At 39.6% G+C, this 17,715-nt stretch overlaps 1 protein-coding gene across 3 annotated transcripts in view; it reads right to left on the bottom strand.

Moving 5' to 3' along the window:
- Positions 1 to 17,715, bottom strand: part of SV2B (synaptic vesicle glycoprotein 2B) — a 212,228-nt gene that overhangs the window by 139,197 nt on the left and 55,316 nt on the right. Inside the window, exon 1 of one of the 3 annotated variants that reach the window (XM_036734689.1) lies at positions 2,836 to 2,883. The exons of the other annotated variants lie outside the window; for them this stretch is intronic. The gene's annotated coding sequence lies outside the window, so the exon portion shown is untranslated. Of the gene's footprint in view, positions 1 to 2,835; positions 2,884 to 17,715 lie in introns of those variants that run through there. 3 annotated transcript variants of the gene reach the window in all.

Here is a 17,715-nt window from a genome sequence, read left to right as displayed (position 1 = left end):
TTGTACTTCCAAAAAAAAGATTTTGCAAAGGGTCTCACTTCCAATCCCTTGTCCTAAAATTGCCTTCACCATGAGGGAACTCCTCAATTCAGGGTATCTGGTAACACCTCTGCCTAGCCAAATTCCTTAGATCTAGAATCATAGTCCCTACATCCCAGTAGCAAAACTATCATTTTCTTAAGTTAGGTTGGGTGGAAGAAGCACTTATTTCTATGTTGCTATTGTCCTTTGCCACCTCTATTCTTATTTTCACTAAAAATGATTTTTAAAAAGAATAACCAAAGGATATTGTTATTTGGGGAGAGTGTAAAAGGGTATTTGAAGGACTGACTTAAAAAAATTAAATGACCTCCAATGCTTTCTCCAAGAGTGGGTCTTGGACTATTTATTTCCTTTCATGGGGAAAAAGTAAATGAAAGAATAAAGTATAGGACATGGTGATACTACCCCCTGTCTATACTGCACTGGCCAACAAGCCTACTGAATTTCAGATCTATGACAGAAGTTGATATCACCAAAGCCCTATTAGCTGAAAGAAATGTAAGTTCCTTGAAGGCAAGAACTATTTAATTTGTGTCAAAATATTCTTATTGCCTAATGCAGTGCCTGACACATACCAAGACTTGAAAAATGTTTATTCATTCATTCATTAGACAAAAATGGGGGTTTGTTGATAATATAAATATATATCATTCTGTGAATTAATTAAGAACCCTTCTGCCCAGAAGCTCAAACCACTGATTAAATGTATGGTTTATATAAAGCCAAATGGTTATTGGTTTTAAATCCCCCTTAAGAGGTAGAAGAGAAGTGGGAAGAGGAGATAATACAAGTCTCAATTTGCAGTTCCTTAAATTGTTTAGTCTTTATGACCAAACATGTGCCCTTCCTTTTCCCTTGGTAGGATTTCTAGTCAGTTAGATTGCAAGCAGAAAGCTGCTTCCTGCCAAGCAGTCAAGCATTCCGAGATTTCACTTTAAATTTGTGACAAGCCAATCTCTAGGTTCATTTTCCCAAAGAATTCATTGTGTTGAGCTGGATTTCCCTAGTGTGGTGGAGTGGGGGTGGAGGGGAGGGGAGACCATTAGTAATTTAAGTACGATTCACAAATATCTGTTTTATTCTTAAGTTTTCTGTCATTTTTAAATGCCCCTGTCACTAAACACAGGTCCTGAGCATTACATGTTCAGCTTTGTAATTTTTCCTCCAAGTAAGTTACTGGGCGAGAAACTAAGTGATCTCATTCTAACTAAAGAGTGGAATATTGGGGAGTAACCATGTAAACATTGGGGTGGAAATAACCACATTACTTATATTAATTCATCATTGAGAGACCACACAGAGAAAAAGCTTTTAGAGAAAGATGTAGAATTGGACACATACTAGGTCCAGTCAAAGCAATATACACAGCCCAGATCTAAACAGTTCAAGTATACACTGATCTCAGTTCTTTCCTTGCATCTCAAGTAACAATAACGTAGATACTTGGAAAAGTTCCTAAACTAAATTGCATCTCCCACACCACAGATCTCTATATCTCCCTTCTCAATTTTTCTTTCCCCTGCACTATCCACTTTAGCTCTTTAACCTCTCTCTTTCTTAACTGAATGTTAAGAAATTGTCAAGATAAGGAGATGAAAGATTCTCTGAAGAGACATAAATAGCTCTTACCACAATTGGGAAAGGTTCAGTCACAGAATTGCTATCAATCCACCAGTCACATATTCCCCCTGCCAGCAACTGGAATATCAGCCCTGCAGAGAGCTACATCTGCTGCAAAGCCATAATCTGAGGATTAGGAGCAAATGCTCTGAGCTCCAAGCTGTTTATCCAAGGGCAAGTCATCCAGGAACTGAGGCATCACCAATGGAAGAGTCCAGCCATTATCATTTGAAAAATAAAAATCCACACCCAGAAGGAGTTTAGAGAGGGAAGTGCCAGGAAGAAGAGAAGAGAAGAGAATGGAGAGGTGGCAGGTGGTAGTAGTGATGGGAAGGGGGGATGGGAAAGTTACTAGCATGACAGATGTATTGAGTCAATTCAAATAGTAAATAAGAGATTCTCAGTATAGAGGAAAAAGAACAATAGGCAGAAGGAAAAGGTGCAGCCAAGGCTTCCCCAGCTTTGGTGGTGGCTCTCTGCCATTTTAGGTTGGTGTTTCAGGGCCAATGCTTAGCATAACAGAAATCATTAGTTACTTTTACACTACCTAGCAGTAAAAACCAAATAAGGTTTTTCCCTCAAGCTAAGGTAATAAGGATTGCTTTTCTCCCCTGGTCAACATAGTGGGATTAAAACAGGCTTCCCTTCCAGTTCCCTAAAACATCAAAGATATGAGCCCAATAAGGAGTTCTCAAATGGCATAATCATTTCTTCCCTCTGAGACAGAACACCCCCAAGGTCATGCAACTCAACATAATCATTTTCTTTCTGATGTAGGTTGCACAGGCTACATCATTATAAACATTATATCCCCACCCCTGCCTAAAGACATATCTCTCAACTTTTTTTTAAATCTGCACTCCCATCAGCCACTATGCTTATACAAATAACTCAGCAATAGCAAATAAATATGCAGTCGGATATCTAAACACAACTACGGAACAACAAACCAGCAGGCTGACCAGCAGTGCCTCATTACTCTAGCACACAAGCAACAATGAGGAATGCTACCCACCGGTTGACAGTCTTGTGAAAACAAATCAATTTGTTTCTGAGATAATTTCGAAGGAAGCCAATGAAGTTGAGTTGCACAACACTGGTACTATTCCATCATGAATTTTAAAACCTCCGAAAGTTCCGTTTTCCCTACTAAATGGAAACCAAACTCCTTACCTTTTTGTACATGCAGCAGGGGCAATCGAATGCTAATTACTGAGTGCCTAACTGCACCAGCCTCTGGAAACATCAACACTGCTGGGGAAAAAAAAGATAGTACACTCATCTCTTGTAAACAAAAATGAGGGCAGAAATTCCAACAAGAAATAGGAGAGAGACAAAAGATGAGCAAAAACATGGAGCACACAGTGTACCAGATGAGTTTGTGTTAGCACTTTGAGAAAAACTGCAGAGAAGCCAAAGAGATAAAAAGATGGAGAAAGTGCTGGCTGCTGTTATCACGATGAGAAGAAAAGAGGGCTAAGCCATGGAGATGCCACCCAGGGCTAAGATAAGAGATGTTTCAGCTGCTGGACTCTGTTGAGAGGTATGATAGCAACACTTTGTCCATCCTCCTCACCTCTCCCTCTCTCCTCCCAAGGCAAGAATGTTTCCATTACAAAGCTTATCTCTGCTCTCTAAAGTTACATTTATAATTTTGCTTAGCTAATTTTTAACTGGCCAACTCTATAAAGTAATCTAATCATTGCTGTTTTTGATTGGTACACTTCATTGTTGTGAAAGGGAAATCAGAAAAGAGGGGGTGGCCTATGTTAGCATTGTAAATACACAAAAGGTCAAGGAACAAAGGTTTAGGTCTTCCATCTGAATTGTCAGGATCCTATCTCAACTGGGGGCTCAGGAGCTATAAGAAAGAGAATTTTATTGATTTTTAATATTTTTGTAAACTCCCCAAACAGGGTAACAAATCGTGTAAACCTAGGCCTCGTGATTCTCCACTGGTACAGAAGAGTAAAAACAATGGTGTTCTGGGAAGGAGGCTTGCTAAGTAGGAGAGCATCTCAAACAAGTTTTTGCCCTATTCTTTTCTCCAGGAAGAGTCAACTGGGAGATGACCGAGGAGAAAGGAATTTGGGAAAATATGATTCCAAGTATATGAAGTCATCCAAAAGGGACTAGCTAGTTTTCTGCTAACCTAAACACCTCTATCACCGGATACCCTGGGAGAAAGGGGGAGGGGTAGAAAGCAGAGGGAAGGAGAGGGGGAAGGGGGGGAGGAATTCAGAGAGAGAGAGAGAGAGAGAGAGAGAGAGAGAGATCTTCATTTTGAGGAAATGTCCAAGTCAGCCCCATCCTCACTCCTTTTCTTTTTTACCATCTCCTACCACTCCCCTTTCTCTCTTCTATGTGTTGTCTCTTTCCCATCTCCCCTCCCTCCCCATTAGACTATAAACTCCTTGAGAGCAAGGGTTATCTTTCATTTTGATTTTATTTACATTTCTGTGTTTCAAGTTCCAAGTACAGTGCTTTGTACATTGCTGTTGTTCAGTCATTTCAGTCATGTACAACTCTTTATGACCCATTTGGGATTTTCTTGGCAGAGATAATGGAGTGGCTTGCCATTTCCTTCTCCAGATTATTTTACAGTTGAAGAAACTGAGGCAAACAGGCTTAAGTGACTTCCCAGGGTTACAAAAGTTTCTGAGGTTAAACTTGAACTCAGGAAGATGAATCTTCCTGACTCGAGGCCCAGCACTTTATCCACTGCACCATGTAGCTACCCCCTTAGCACACAGTAAGCACTTAATAAATGCTTGTTAACTGACTAGCTACAGGTTGTTCCCCCTGAAAAATTTAAGTTCCTTGAGGGAAGGGAATATTTCATTTTCATTTTTGTTTCTCTATCCCCCAGCACTTAGCACAGTTCCTGACACATAGTAGACACATAAAAATGCTTATTAACTGATTGCTTGAGCATTCAAGGATCTCTACAATACAGCTCCAACTTGCTTTTTCAACCTTTTCCCTAAATGCTCACCTTGCTCCTTGCCCCAGCCAAACTATACTATTTAACAAACATGTCCCATACTTTCCCAACACCTATATCTTTGTGTTTTTTCTCTAAAATTAAAATTCCCTCCCATCCTTCCTATTCACATCCTTACCCATCATTTTAGGCCCCAAAGAAGTGCCACTTTCTCCATCAAACCTTTCCTGAGTACCCCTAACTGGAAGTAATCTGTCCCTTTTCCCACAGAATTTTACATTCCTCTAATATATCTACCATGTTGCAAGCTGTATTATATTTATCTGTATATAGGTCTTGTCATACTTAGTAGATTGTAAATTCCTTGATGACTCAGACTATGTCTTGTTTATCTTTTTATCTCCCCAGCATCATGCACAATGCATTACACAAATTAGATATTTAATCAATATTTGTTAAATGAACAATTGGAAACATCGCTCTACAAGACAAAGCCATTGCATGGAGTGGCTCTCAGACTTAAAAAAGGAATGGGTTTTGGTTGCAGAACTCACGATGATGAATCATGAATATGATCTTATCTTTAACCAAAGCTAACACCTGCTGTGGAGGCCAGATGGACCTATAGATTGCAAAGGTTAACTTGTCTCATAGCAACTGTGTTTGCAGGACTCCAAGTGATATCCAAGCAGCAATAGGTTTTTCTAATGCAATATAAAAGATGCATCTGGAAAGAAATAGAACTGAGCTGCAAAATTTTTAATGAGTCCCGAATAGGCTAGGACTTAGCCACTAGGTAATGGTCATGTTTAAAAGAACTGAGGATTTTCAATGACTACAAGCTCAATATTATTCATCTCTATCTATGATAATGAAGCCAAGGCGGCTAATATGATCTTAGGCTTCATTAACAGACACATCACATGAAGAACAAGGAATGGCATGGTCCCACCATACTCTACCCTCATCAGACCACACCTACTGTGTCCAACTGTGGGCACCAAGGTTTGGCGGGGACACTGACAAGCAGGACCATGGCCAAAATATGGCTAGCAGGGTAATGAAGAGACTCAGACTCATGCACAAGAACTGGTTTTAAAAAAAGACCTAGAGAAGGAAGATCTTGTGGAACAAGGCTAGCTAGCAGTCTTGAAGTATGTCAAATGCTGTCATGTGGAAGAAGGATTCCTTTCTCCTTGCTCAACTTGGACTCAGAAGCAAGAAACAGGAGCAATAGGTAGAAGATGCAGAGAGGACAATTGCAGCTCAATATATAGAAAATCTTCCTGACAATTGGAGCTATCCAAAACTAGAGCAGGCTTCCTCAAAAGGGGGTGAGTTCTCAGTCTTTGGCAGTATTAAAAAGGACCACTTGCTGAGATGCTCTAGAGATTTTTGTGCAGGTTAGAGTACATGCCCTCTCAGTTCCTTTCCAACTGTGAAATGCGATGAATCTAACAAAAGTGTCTAAGAAAAATAAAGCAAACTCAGAACATGAACTAAGGACCTGGACCTCCAGGGAAGGGAAGAGAGATGGACATATTTCCAAATATCTCAGGGTCTTTCATATTCAACACGAAAGGTGACCCCCAAATACAGGGAGCTCATACCACACAAGAACTGGTAAGAGCACTCAGTGAGAGCCCTCAACTTAACCCATAGGGATAAATCCCTTTTTTTCCCTCAATGAATGGACACAGAAGGCTGAGGACACTGTTAGAGTCCACCCACCTCAACAACCATCCTGTGCTGTACTCCTCTCACCAGTAACTTGTCAAATTGTAGGAAGTGGAAGTGCTGGACTTGGAATCAGAAAGACTTTAGTTCAAATCCTGCCTCGGATATTGACTGTGACTCTAGGCCAACCATTTAATCTCTATCTTAATTTCCTCATCTGTTGTTTGTTCTTCATTTTCAAAGAGGACCAATGACATCACCGAGTGACATCTTAACTTGCTCATGATTAATTGGATTTAAGTGCGGTAGAGTTGCACCTTTGTCCATCATCAGCCTCACTCTCCTTCCATAACCTTCAAAGTACAGCAGCAAGACAAAAGTCAAGATGACTGAAGATGGCCCAGGATACACTGGATGACCTTGGCCTCCTTAATGTCTGATAAAGCTCTAAGCACTCCATAATGCCTGCTTCAGCCACCTTCATGGCCACTGAACAAATTGTTCTCATCTGCCTTTGCCACTGAGAAGTCATCTTCACATGTTTGGGGTAGGCATCCCCCTAACTCACTAATGGGTTTGAGGACCATCAGTTACCCTCAACCTGATTTAACCCATATGCCAAGATGGTTTTACCTAGCTATGGCTGCTGCATATGCTACAGCTTCTTGGAGCCACAGGTGGGAGTTAAGTGACCAGTTGGACACCAAAAGTGGATGGGCAGCCCTGAAAAGGACTCAGCAGGCCCTCACACCAGAGGTGCTCATCCTCCCTTAACAGCCCATACACCCCCTTCCTCTGTAAAATGAAGTGATTGAACTCAATGGCCTCTAAGTCCTCTGCCATCTCTAAATCCATGATCCTATGAATCTTTCTTGTCTTGTTTCCACATTCGTAAAATTAGAATATGGTTGTCATAAAGATCAAATGAGATAACATAAGTAAATTTATCATTATCATCATAATTTCTCCTTGCAGTGCTCAAGATAGACATAAGCAATAGGACCACCAATGTATAGTTTAGATACCAGAATCTTTTGATGTGGACGAAGAAGTAGAGAAATTCTAGGAAGTACTTGACAAGATATTGCAAACCAAATCAACATATCTCAATACTCAGTAACATCAACGCAAAGAAACCACAACACAGGGAGAAGATAAAAATAAGTTTTCAGGAAGCTTGGTATGAGGCCCAACTAAGTGGGATCATCAAGACCATTTAAAGATAAAACTGGAAGACAACAAACCACCAAAGAATAGGATAAATCTGAATATTTCTCTAACAAATTACGTTCTTCATCAGTAGCAGTGAGTGAATAAATGAATAGAAAGCATTATTAAGTACTTACTAGTGCCAAGCATTGTGCTAAGTTCTGCAGTTATAAATATGAAATAGTCCCTTCCCTCAAGGAGTTTGCCTTTTAATGAGCAAGATGACACCTATAAGGGAACGATGGCCAGGAAAGGGAGTAACAATCTGGGAAGTCACATTAGAGCAGTCCATTGATATATTCTTTCCAGAGGACATGGGAGCTGTAGTTTAATTATAATTCTCAGATACAGAGGTAGAAGGGGGCAGGGCCTGATAGGAGAATACACTCCAAAGTAGAGTAGAAAATGGCCAAGTTGAAGATGAAGACACATGATCTCAGGGAGTACAGAGCTAACATTACATCTATACTCAACATTTCAGTCACTGTTGTGCTTTATAAGGAAGCAAATATAGCATGAAAAAGAAGAACATAGGAAAAGCACTGAGATCAAACCAAGTCTATACAGAGGAAATTCATGCTAAATATAATACAAGTTTGACAGAAATCAGTCCTTAAACTCTCTTTAAAATGGGAAGATATTGAACAATTCAGGAAAGAATTCAATGGACAGTATTACTACCTTCTTCCCCAAAAAAGGTGATCAAAGAGAATATCAATACCTACCAATCCATATGCCTACTTCCACATCTCTATAAAATATTGACGAGGATGATCTATACATATATTGATTGACTGGAGATTTGATGCATTATAAAAAGAGAGCAGAAGCATCCTCGCAGAGAACACAAGGTCCCACCATATTTATTTCTTGTCAATTATTTTTAAAAGTATTTGACAGAGCAGGCTAGGCTATTGCCTGCTTTCTCTAAAATGAGAATATTGAAGCACACAGAGAGATTCACTTCAGACTGCTTAATGAATCAATAGTGAGCTCTTAGTCTCTCAACTCCTATTCCAATATCCCAACCAACTCTAGAAAGTGCTGCTTAGTTGTGGCAACTGCATTTCTGACACTGTAGCCAGTTTCCTAAGGCAATAGTCACTTCTCCTTGTGTAAAGCTGAAGGCACTGACCCATCTGCTTGGCTTAGTCAATAGAACAATGGAACAGCTTGATGTTACTGTCTTGTTTTTTAAATATATCCAGTCTTCTCCTAGTTCCATGAGAAAAAAAATACAACGGCAGCGTTTTAGTTTTAGGATTAGAGGGGATCTAAGGGGCATGTGGTCCAACTCCCTAATTTTACCCATAAGGAGACTGAAGCCCAGAGAGTTTAAGTGATATGCTTACATTCGCTCGCTTAGTAAATAACAAAGCTGGTATTGGAACCCAAGTTTTTTGGCTCCAGATTCAATGTGTGTATGTGTTGTTGGATTTGTTTGGTTTTTTCCTACTACATCATACTGCTTTAGTGGGGAAAAGAAGGTTAATATGTCTGGGGAAAACCAAGCGCTGTTTGTTTTATTCATCTTCACCTATGTATATGATAAACCCTTCCACCACTCAAGGTCTACTGTGTTGAGATGTCTCATCTTGAGGTGAAGGCAATACTGGGTTCCTAATATCTGCGCCCATGAAATCTACACTTTGGCGGTTCCTAACATAATAGAAAGGTTTCATGGATGCAGTCCAGCAATGGATTGCCTGTTATCCAAAGACCAGTCTGCCTACCTCCCTAAATCTAGAAAGGTTTAGCACAAGAAATTTTGCAAACAGGTGATGAATTCAAGAGTAGAGGGAGGATAGGACAACAAAAAACTCATGAAGACTGTCTATCAAGGTGTAGAAGGGTTGCAATCAACATGAATAAAGGGAAACCCCACACCTGTGAAATCACAGAGCTTTTGAAGTCTTGATTGCTCCTAAGCCGCTCCCAGCAATAGCCCTAAGCATTCTGCACAGAAGAGTTAGGAGCAGCATATACAAGATGCTAACCCCTAGGGAACGAATAGGAACAGCACCTTTTTCTGCTTCTGTTTTCTTTCTCCTAATTTGACCCTCCCCTTCTCCTTGGTAGTATACCAGATGATCAGAACAGGAATGCTAAAGAGTGACTCTCCCAGCATACCTAGCAGAGCTCATCACATGCCAAACAAGCAAACTGATTAACAGAGAGAAGTGGAAAAAGCAATGAACTTAGGCAGCTAGGTTGTACAGTGGACAGGGCATTGGGCCTAGAGTCAGGAAAGACCGGAATTCAAATATGATCTCAGATACTTACTAGCTGTGTGACCCTGAGCAAGTCACTTCACCCTATTAACCTCGGTTTCCTCATATGTAAAATGAGCTGAAGAAGGAAACAGAAAACCACTCCAGTATCTTTGCCAAGAAAACTCCAAATGGGGTCACAGTCAGACATTATTGAAAAGACTCAACAATAATAAAATGAATTTGGAGGCAGAGGACCAGCCCAGGACTAGCTTTGCTGTGTGGTATTGAATAAGACAAATCAACTCTCTCAACTTCATTATCAAGTAAATCAAGTAAATTTATCAAGTAAATGACTTGATAAAATCACCTATTTTATAATCTATAACAAATATCTATAGAATTTTTAAGAATTTTCTCACAACTACTCTATAGGGTAGGGAGCATGAGTATTGTTAACCCTCATTATACAGAAGAAAAACTAAGAAACAAGGTTGTTTTAATAAAAATAGCTTGTAAACCTTAAAGAGGTATTTAAATGTGAGTTATTACTATTATTCTAAAGCTATACAAAACAAGGCATTATATACCAAATAAATGTCACAGAACTGAAGTTCTAGAGTTGAATGGAAAGGATCAACATAGGCTATGGTAGTTGAAGGAAATCTTCCAGAAAATGGGACTTAAACTGAGCACTGAAGAAAAGATAGAATTTAGATAAGCAGAGAGGAAAGAAGAGACCATTTCAGGTAGGAGAAACAGGATAAATAAAGGTATTTGAAAGTAGGAATGTACATGCCTTATTCAGTAGAGAATGGGTAATAATTCACATTGGACTGTCAGTTAAAAGGGGTACCAGGAGGAAACAAAATTTTTGCATCCTCAGGTCTATCCATGGGCAAAGTATCACCAACAGGTTACAAAGGTCTAATTTATTTGAAAGCAATGGAGAGTTATTCCAGGTAGAGAGGATGGTTCAAGTTGGGAAGCAACAGAAGGTTGGCATAAGAATGTGAATACTTCTGGATACCATACAAAACATTGTGCAGGCATAAGCAAATTACCTGGGACTAGTAAATCCATGTGCTCAGAAAAGCCAAATGCTTTCTTTTTTCAAGCAAGATAAATACAAATTCTAAGCACATAAATGTAGGGAGTCATTGAGGGGCTTTAAGAAGGAAGGAACCATCAGATTAACCATACAGCAGCATTAAACAGTTCCAAGATTCTCTGGAAGAAGATAGAAACTTAATGTGAGTATATTTAGTAGTAGGATAGATTTGTTTTCAAGGACTACCAAAATAACTCAAGCATTCAGCAGCTCTCTTAGCATAGTAACTAAGCTCCCACTTCCTGCCCTCAGGTATGCTGGACCTCAAAAAGCTTGCTGAATTGGAGATACCTTTTTCTTTAATTCTGAAGAAATTTCCATCCTGAATTCTTCTTTGAGCTGCAGGATGGAGAAGTCTCCAAAAGTCACTCTATGCCAAGGACTCACAGTAGAAATGACCACCAGAAAAAGAGAACTAAGATAAGGAAAATTCTGGGGAACTATTCTTATGAGGAAGAACCTTGGACTGATTTCTAAGAACCAGATACTTTAACAGAAAAATAAAAATGACTAACTTTAGATCCCGGGACTGATATACATCTGCCATGCTGATATTTATGTAATTAATATTAACTGCTGTCCTCAATGGTGATGCCACACACAAAATGTGGTTTTAGGAATAGGCATAAAGGAATAAGTGTTCATATGACATGTTATCAGATTTGAAGATGACATAAAGCAGGGAGGAATAACTAAAATGAGAAAGTATAAAGTCATGATCCAAAAAGATCAACAGGCTAGATAATTGGACCAAGTCTAATGAGATAAAATGTAATGGGGATGAGTTTAAAAATTTACTCTTGGGTTTAAAATATCAGATTCACAAAGATGGAGGAGGCATGGTTTGTCAGCAATTGGTTAGAAAAAGAAAAGAGGGTTTTAGTGGAATGCAAGCTCAGTCTGGGTTGAAAGTGGGATATGCCAGAGAAAGAACTATGGAGTCTGAAAGCATACTATTTTCACCTTTTTTGTTTGTTTTTTTGTTTTTCTCTCTCTCATTTTCTCCCTTTAGTTCTGATTCTTCTTTTGCAACATGACTAATATGGAAATATGTTTAATATGATTGTACATGTATAACCTATATCAGATTTCTTGCTGTCTTGAGGAGGGGGAAAGAGAAGGTGGGAGGGGGAAAAAAGTTTTGGAACTTGAAATCTCATAAAAGTGAATATTGAAAACTTTCTTTACTTGTAATTGGAGGGGGGAGGAAATGCTATTTTTAAAAAAGAAAGATAGTGGGATGTGGTAGCCAAAAAACATAATGTTATCTTGGGCATAGCTTCCTGGATTAGGAGAGTCACAGTCCCTCTGTACCTTGCCCTGCTCAGATCACCTCAGAGTACTAGGTTCAATGCTGAGCACAACATGTATAAGGTGGAAAACATCCTGATGAGGGCAACCACAATAGATTTGGGTCTTGAGTTCACGCTGTATGAGGACCGGCTGAAGAAAATGAAGATGTTTTGAAGATGGAGAATGCCCAGGGAGACACAATAGCCATCTTCAAGTATTTGAAGGGTTATCATGTGAAAAAGAGATTAGACTTTTTTCTTTTGATCCAAGGGTACAGAATCAAGAGTCATGGGTATGAATGGCAAAGAGACAAAAACAATTAAAGCTGTCTGAAAGTGTAACAGGCTACTTCAGGGCATATTGGGTTCTCCCTCCTTCAATGACTTCAAGCAAAAGCTAGGTAGCCATTGGTTGAGCATATTACAGAGAGATTGCTTTTAGGTGTGGTTATAATAGAAAGTCACAGAGGTCACTTCCAACTCTAGAGTTCTGCAATTCTGTGAACAGTAATCTGGATACAGAGTATTGAATGGATTGCAGTGGTGAGAGAATGAAGGCAGAAAAACCAAATGGAAATGACTATTCTCGTGAGTGAGCCAGAAGACAAATGGACAAAACCTACTGTAATTACTCTGTTGCATCCTGTCCAATAGATGTCAGTTTTCTTTGTCTTTAGTAAAACTTATTTGGAGCACACTGTGACCAAGCCATTTGCAAAAAGGAAAATAACTTTATCAACCCATTATGCTATTGTCCAGGGCAGAGATTGTCCCAGGTGTCTGAGTGAGGGACAGCCAACGATTCTATTGTCATATAAAGGTAAGACAACCTGGGCCATCCTTGTGACAAGCATCTGACACACAAGTTACATTTTCTCCCCAAAGCTTTGTGTACCACACTAGCCTGATAGAGCTGACAAGGCCTAGAGTTTAAATCGATCTAATCCCCAAAGCTACATAAATCAGACAAAGAGGATTACCCCTCAAAAGGGAATCATTGGCTAAATATAGAACCCATTCTTCCTTTAAAGTCATCTCATCCACTGTGACTCTCTATCAAGCACTTTATTTGATTTTCAAATTCTAAGCATGGACACTTGAATATAAGAAATCCACTATACTTTCTTTGGCAAATACTCCCCATTTTTACCCACCTCTGCCTCAGTGGTGAAGAGTATGAAGAGTATGTTCCAGCCCCACCCCCAACCTCAATGGTGAAGAGTGTAAATAACTTTTTCAAGACAATCTGCTAGTTTTCCTATTACCTTAGAAGGGGTCTGAAAAAGTTATCTAGTCCCACCTCCTAATTTTATGTATGAGAAAACTGAAGCCTAGAAATGTGTAGTGACTTGTCCAAGGTCACCCTGTTAATTAGTAAAAGAGCCAGAATTCAAACCCAGGTCCTCTGACTGCAAATCCAATACTTTTGGCAATAAACCACACTGTCTTCCTAGATTCCCCAACCCATGAGCACACCATCTCCCCTTGGGGCTCTGGAAACCAAAGAATTCTCCATTATCTCTGAGCCATGAATTTTCTAGTTTCACAGCTAACCCATTTATTTGGCTCTCAAAACATGGAAATGTCTGCTCCACTCATTCTTTACACTGATCCCATGAGTTTGTTTTGTATAATGTTTTCGTGTAATGTTTTAAAATGTCTTGTATACCTTTTGTATAATGTTTTAATTAGTCTCTTAAAGGTTTTTTACATGCACATGTGTCTCAAAGCATGACACTCAATCCTAATTTGTAGGACTATTTTGTCCTCTATCTCTCAGTCCCTGTTGCCAAAAGTAAATCAGAGTTCTATTTTTTCAGGTCCACATACAGCCATGTCATTTGATGGAACTATATGACCATATCAATCCCACTAGTCATAGAGCCATTTTAAGGAGCTATGGCGAATCAGATGGACTGGATTTTTAAACTTATATATTTCAAGCCTGAGCATAGACCACAACCTGTCAGAGCTAAAAGGGAACTTAGAGGTTATCACATCAAGTCCCATTATACAGCAGAGAAAGAAGCTAAAACCTAGAAAAATTAATGACTTGCTCAAGGTAACATGGTGATTGGTAGAGCCAGGAATAGAACTCAGGTCTCCCAACTCCTCTTCGAGTGTTTTTCTCACTAAGCCACAGTGTCATTCCCCTGCTAGACATGATTATATACTACAATGGAGAGAGGATTGAATTTAGGGTCAAAGAACCTGGCTTCTGACCGGCTCTGCCATTTGTGAGACCTTGGGCAAGTCACTTCTCTGAGCCTTTGTTTCCTCATTTTTTGAACAAAGTGGTAGAACTAGATGACATTTACAGCCCCTTCTAGCTTTAAATCTAAGGTTCTATGATGCCATGACAAAATTTCATCAAGATCTCTACATACTAGGTTCTCAGGATATAGAGCAAGTACCTTTTTAGGAAAGAAAAGGGAATTTATCACAGCAAGCTTATATTCTAGAATGTGTCAGAATTTCTGATGGAGACTGGCATAAAGTTAAAAGATCTGTAGCTACTGTAAACCAGTCTCTCAGACTTGAAATCTGTCATCTCTGACTCCTCCTCCCTCTCCTTGTATTCGCACTTCTGGTTAATCACCAGCTCTGTTGATTCTTCCCTCACAAAGGCTTTCATAAAATCCCCTTGCTTTTCACTCCCACTGCTACTACTCTAGCTCAGACCTTTATCGCTTCATGCCAGGAGTAGCCTCCTAATTAGGGTCTCTGCTACCAGGCTCTTCCACTCTGCCCTCACCATTCACCTTGCACACGGCTCTATCAATAACACAGAGTTGACAAGAAGAGCAAATGAAATAACATATGTGAATTCATTTTGCAAACTTGTCAAAGTATTGTACAAGATTCCTTGATGGATGCAATTTGTTCAAGGACCTTCTAATTATTGGTATCAAGTGTGGCGTAAAAAAAGGAAAGAAGATGCTTACCAAAGGTGTTTGCTAAGGTCAAGGACAATTGCCAGCTCGGTATCTAAATGTAAAGGCTTGAATATAATCATGTCACATGCTTGTTTGCAAATTGTCAATGGCTCGTTATGACTTACAGGATAGCATTCACATGCAGACACTGAAGATTCTCCATGATCTAGTCTCACTCTGCTTTTCCAATCTCTCATTACTCTCTACCACAAATCCCCCTGTTTGGCTAAAGTCCATGAATCAAGGTTTTGAGTTTTTCTGCTTCTGTACTTTTGCTTTATTCCAACCCCTCTGTATGGAACATCCTCCTCTCTTCTCTGCCTAACCAAATATTTATCTATCCTTTCATGCCCTACCTCCATGAGGTTTTTTTTATTTTTTCTCTAAAAAATTAAGGGACCAGTCAGACTGTAATAAATGATGGTAGACAAGAGTCTAGGCTCCCAAAACAAAATATATTTAGGTGGCATGAATCATTTTTATTTCTACAGCCTGCAAGTTGTTCACTGTCACTGTTTTCCACTACTTTTTCACAGCCTTTTGCTGGAATGATATCTCACCTGTCCAACTTGTTAGATAGAGGCCCTTTAGGCACACTGCAAATTTTTTTTAATGGCCCCTTTTCTCTCGTTGTCAAAGGCTGCAGAAAGAAGTCTTCTACAAAGGACTATGTTCCTTGATGTTTCCAGAGTGTTGGGACACAGTATCATAATGAACTCACAAATAGTCTCAGTCTATATTCTAAAGAAACAAAAATAGAAAATCTGTTTGAGGTTTCAAAAGAATTCCTCTACAAATTGGGACTTCAATTTCATCCCATGGGCATCGATGGTGTCATTTTATCTCTTAAACCCAGCAGAGGAACACAGAAAGCAAAGAAGTGGGAGCCAGCTGTGGCAGTCTCAGAGCCAGTCATGGTTCAGAAATGACTACAGGAAACAAGAGAAAGAAAACAGATTCACAAGCAACATAGCTGGAAGGGGCTTTGGAGAACATCTGGTCCAAACCTCTATTTTATATACAAGGAGACTGCAACTCAGAGAGGTCAGAGGATCAGAGATTTAGAGCTTAGAAGGCAGATCTCAAGAGTTCATTTAGTCTGACTCTCAAATTCTACTGAGAAGGAAACTGAGGCCCAGAGAGGTAGAATAAAATGCCCTAGGTCACACGGCAAGTATTAATGTGGCCAGGATTCAAACAAGGTTCTCCAACTCCAAAACTAGGGATCTTTCCTGTGCTCCACACTGCACCTTTGTCATCCCTAGTTTGAGCTTTTCAAAAGTACACTACTTGGAACTATCTCTAACGAGCCCCTAAGAATGACAGCCAGTGTGAAATGTAGCCCGTAAACTGTGGAATGGGTGCGATCTTTAAGGAGCATGCTATACTAGTGAGTAGCACTGGCTACATTTTTGCTGCCAAAGGCAATCTGAAGAATGGGATGTGTTCCCTAAAACCCTAAATGGTTTGAACTGCAGCCACATTAGCAATCTTCTCTCTCCTCATGCTCCATCATGGCAAATCAGATCAGTCAGGTGCTCTGCCTAATGGTTCTCAAATTCCAGCTACAGGGAACTGGAGACAGGCTGTTGTTTTCTGAACACCATCATCACCATTACCATTATCCCACTCCCTCCCCCTGCCCCACCTCATTTGTGAAATTTCTTACCTACCCCATTAAAGCTCTTTCTTTCAGGCTGTTTTTTTTTAATGGGTACTGTAATAGATGAGGGCAAGGCCCCTGGTAATTTAGGTATAATTTTAAAATTAAATGAGACACTCACAGGCTATTCGACAGTTAACAAAAGGAGGTTTACTTAGCCTTGGAATAGAAAAGATTCAGAAAGGATAGTGTAGCACTTAGCTTGAGTTGACAAGGCTTCCTCCGCCTCCGTATAGAAAGACATCTTTTCAGTAGAGCAGTGTGATGACTTGTGCAGCCCAGGACATTCACCAAGGTTGAAGAGCCCCAGCTCTACATGGGTGGACCTTTTTATTCCCTTAAGTATAAAATGTGACCTGGAAGCCACTTCCATATAACCCTAGGCCACCAGGAGGAGGTACCAAAGAAGATGTGGGTTAGGTCTTAGCTCCCTGGACCAATCAAGTGCTAGGGATAGATTTACCTTTTGGGGAAAGAATTAGTCTTACCTACATGGCAGGTAGAATAGGGAACTCTGATAGATAGTGATCTGATCACAGGTGCTTTGTTATTTTGGCTTTAATATATGCTACTCTCAAAAATATAAACATACAAATATATATACACATATATATACACATATATATATACATATGCAATATGCTACTCTCTACTTTTCTAATTGGTATGGTCTTTCTGTAACTATGGCTCTACTGCGCTTTAGTCACACACAAAAGGACAACTTAACAATCAAACAACTTAATAAATGAAACAATTTAAAAATCAAATCAATGCCTTCTAACCAAATTGCAGCTAGGTGGTATGGTATATAAGGCACGCAGTTTGAAGTAAAAAAGACTCCTCTTCCTGAGTTCAAATCTGACCTCAGATACTTCCTAGCTGTGTGACCCTGGGCAAATCCCTTAACCCTATCTGCCTCATCTATAAAATAATAAGGAAATGGCAAGCCCCAAATGGAGTCACGAAGAGTCAGACATGACTAAACAAACTAAAGAGCATCTTACAAGATGT

This window comes from Trichosurus vulpecula, chromosome 8, assembly GCF_011100635.1.
Source record: "Trichosurus vulpecula isolate mTriVul1 chromosome 8, mTriVul1.pri, whole genome shotgun sequence".
Classification (NCBI taxonomy): Eukaryota; Metazoa; Chordata; class Mammalia; order Diprotodontia; family Phalangeridae; genus Trichosurus; species Trichosurus vulpecula.
Note: the sequence above shows the minus strand (reverse complement) of the source record. Positions and strands in the feature narration are given on the sequence as shown.